Genomic DNA, 3,252 nt, shown 5'->3' with positions numbered 1-3,252 from the left:
GCTTTGTATAGTGACCGGAGCTGTCAAGGCTTGGCTCTGTGCAAGTGAAAGAGGCTGCTTGTTCCTGCCTGTAGTGGGTGAGACAAACATGCAAACAGCTGAGGGGCTGCCAGTGCATACCCCTTGAAAGGTAGACTATCAGGGAAACCTGTCTCTTGCAATAATACCCTTGAATTTACGAGGTCTGCCGGGCACGGTAGCAGAAGTCGGACAGACATAATTCACAGCGAACAATGCATGCATCTTGTGTGATGCCACTAGCAAGCTGACCTGGTGGCGGGTGTAAGGATTCACTATTGTTTTTGGTCAAGAGGTGGGAAGAAAATCCATCAAGGTTTCTAACAGCTTGGTTCCTGCTTCAGCAAAGCACTTATGCACACTCTTCACTCAGTGCATGTGCTTGCCTCCTACTGCAGTGATTAATGGGGCACACACAGGCCCAGCTCCCTGGCTGAGCGGGGAAGGCACTAATGGCATGTATGTGGCTTAAGCCAGGTCTTGGAGCTGGTATCATGGGCAGCAGTTTTTAAAGAATCCCTGTGGGGTGGACTAAAGAGCATATTGCCATTAACGCTTATAGAGTACCTTATGGATATGGAGGTGTAGTTGCCACAAAGTGGTGAAACTGAGGCAGAGAGGTTTCAAGTGTCCTCTAGAAAGGGATGGCAAGAAGTGAGTGCACAAATCTTGATGCATCAGGAGCATTAGTCTGGATTTCCCTCATTCTCTTTGGAGAGCTTCCCGGAGGTCGCATGGATGGAGGCGGTGAGTATTGTGGTTCCCAGCTGCCCTTTGCTGAGCTGAGGTCTGGACCAGTGGATAAGGCAGCAAACTGGAAGCTGTGCTCTGCTGCTGCCTCTGCCACAAATCTTATGTGGGACCTTGGTCATGTCACCTCCTGTTTCTCTGCCTCGTTTCCACCCCAGCCAGTACTGGTCTTGTCTGCTAAGATTGCAAGCTCTTAGTCTTGTAATAACTCTTTGAGGATGTAGTGCACAGTACAACACTGCTGAATCTTTTAATAAAGACCTCTTTTCCCCCATGGTCTCCCTGGCCGCAAGGAAGAGAGGGAGATGTTTTTAAAATCGCTTTTGCTGACCGGAGGTCTCTGGCAGGGAATATCTTCTGTCCTAAACAGATCAGTTCTTCCTTCCTACATGGAGTCTCCCAGGCAAAATGGAATCGATGAGATACGAATTTTTCACAGTAAGAGGGAGGGAAACAAGGGAGGCGGAGCACCAAACCTGTACAGAAAAGGCGCCATAGAAGATCTCCATCCTTTTGGGGTGCTGCTTCTTAGCTGGTCAAGTGTCTTGCCTATGAGTGCCAGCAAGGCATAGTCAGGCCTGGCTGCCAGTTTTGTACTTAATCCAATAAACTGCCCTGGCTCTTCTATGACTGAAGTCCCTCCGTCTATTATTTCAGTCCCTTCAACCTGCATTCAAGCCCTCTGAGATGTAAGGGCCTCTCATTGTTGTGTCTTCGCTGGCTGTCTTGTGCCACTGCCAAATTAACCAATTAGCACAGTTCCCCCATCTGTTGACGAGCCTGGCTCAACTCGCACTGAAGCCTGCGTGCCGGAGGAGGCAGGGACCCCAGACACTTGTGGCTTTGTAGGCAGCCGCTTGTGGGGGACGCGAGAACAGGGAGCTTGCTGCTTGCAGCCAAGTCTGTCAGCCCTGAATTCCTTGCCCGTGCTTTGCTTTTCATTGTGCTGGGAGGGGGAGCCAGATGGAAGGAACTGGCCTTTCTTTAGGGCTTGATTGGCGCTGGAGTGGCCTGGCCCAGGTGGCTGGATTTGGTCTCCAGGCAGTCTGTGGTAGGACTCCCAGCACCCGGCTGTGTCGGGTGCTGTACAGGCGGGTCACAAAGAGCCTCACGCAACGGGCAGCCGTAGATGGAGGAAGGGAGCGCAGGGTGACGGCAAAACAACGGTGTAGTGTAGCCAGCGCCTGGCGCAGCGTACCAGCCGCCCAACTCTTGTGGAGTCTCTTCTTTCTGAAAGGCTCCCACTCTTGGCAGTGGGCAGGCACTGGCTGGCCTCAATGGGAAAGACCCCACCTTGGCTCAAGGTGCATCCTGGACCCTGCAGTACCCAAGGCCCATCCGTGGGCTCTAATGATGATGGATTACTCTTAAGTGCTGCTTCCCTTCATCCCTGGGGTTCCTTGGCTGAGGGCACCATTTCAGTCGGGGCATCTCTGGCCCTAGAGAGTAAAATGCAGGCAGCACAGCAGCGGAGGCATGTGCATTGGCTGGGAGCAAGAGGGACAGGGCAAGAGCAAATGCCTGGAGTGCGGGGTCCAGTCACTCCAGGATGGATAGGAAAGCAGTGTGCGTGAAAGTCCTGGCACCAGCAAAGACCCTTTGGTAACAAACCAGTGGGATCTTGGACCCAGGGAGATCTGCAGTGAGAAAGCAGCAGGGTCTGCTGCTGGGACGTGGAAAAACTTGAGAGGGTCCAGAAGAGAGCCACCCGTATGACCAGGGACTTGCAAGGCAAGCCATACGAGGAAAGGCTGAGGGACCTGGGCCTTTATAGTGTGAAGAAGCGAAGGTTGAGAGGGGACTCAATAGCGGCTTACCGCTATGTCAGAGGAGTGTACCAGGAGCTCGGTGAACGACTGTTCACTAGGGCACCCCTGGGGAAGACCAAGACCAATGGATACAAACTCCTGGAAGGCCGCTTCAGGCTTAATACCAGGAAAAACTCCTTCACAGTCGGGGTGTCCAGATAGTGGGATAAACTCCCCCCAGAGGTGGTGCAGTCACCTACCCTGGAGGTTTTCAAGAGGAGACGGGACAGTCACCTTGCTGGAATCACCCAACCCCAGTTGTCTTCCTGCATAGAGCGGGGGGGCTGGGCCCGGTGATCTGCAGCCCCTAACATCCGAGTCTGAGGCCCAGAGCGACCCCACAATAACAAATCGCCAGCACCCTAGCCTTATGGAGACCCTATAGAAACGAACCAGCGGGCGCTCAGGACTGCAGAGACCCTACAGCAACAAGTCACCAGTGTCCTTGCTTTATGGAGACCCTACAAAAACAACTCAGCAAGGTCTGCAGCAACAAACCAGCGGGGTCTTCGGCCCAGGGTGATCCTACAGTGAAAAACCAGCAGGGCTAGGGAGCCCCTACAGTGACAAGTCCCCAGCGCCCCAGCCTGCTGCAGACCCCACACCGACAAAGCAGCGGGGGAGCCCCCGCGGGCCGGGCCGGGCTGCCGCCGGCAGGGGGCGCCCGAGGGCGGAG

This window comes from Alligator sinensis, unplaced genomic scaffold (genome assembly GCF_000455745.1).
Source record: "Alligator sinensis unplaced genomic scaffold, ASM45574v1 scaffold453_1, whole genome shotgun sequence".
NCBI classification, from domain to species: Eukaryota; Metazoa; Chordata; order Crocodylia; family Alligatoridae; genus Alligator; species Alligator sinensis.
The sequence above is the reverse complement of the archived record's forward strand: the minus strand, read 5'-3'. Positions refer to the sequence as shown.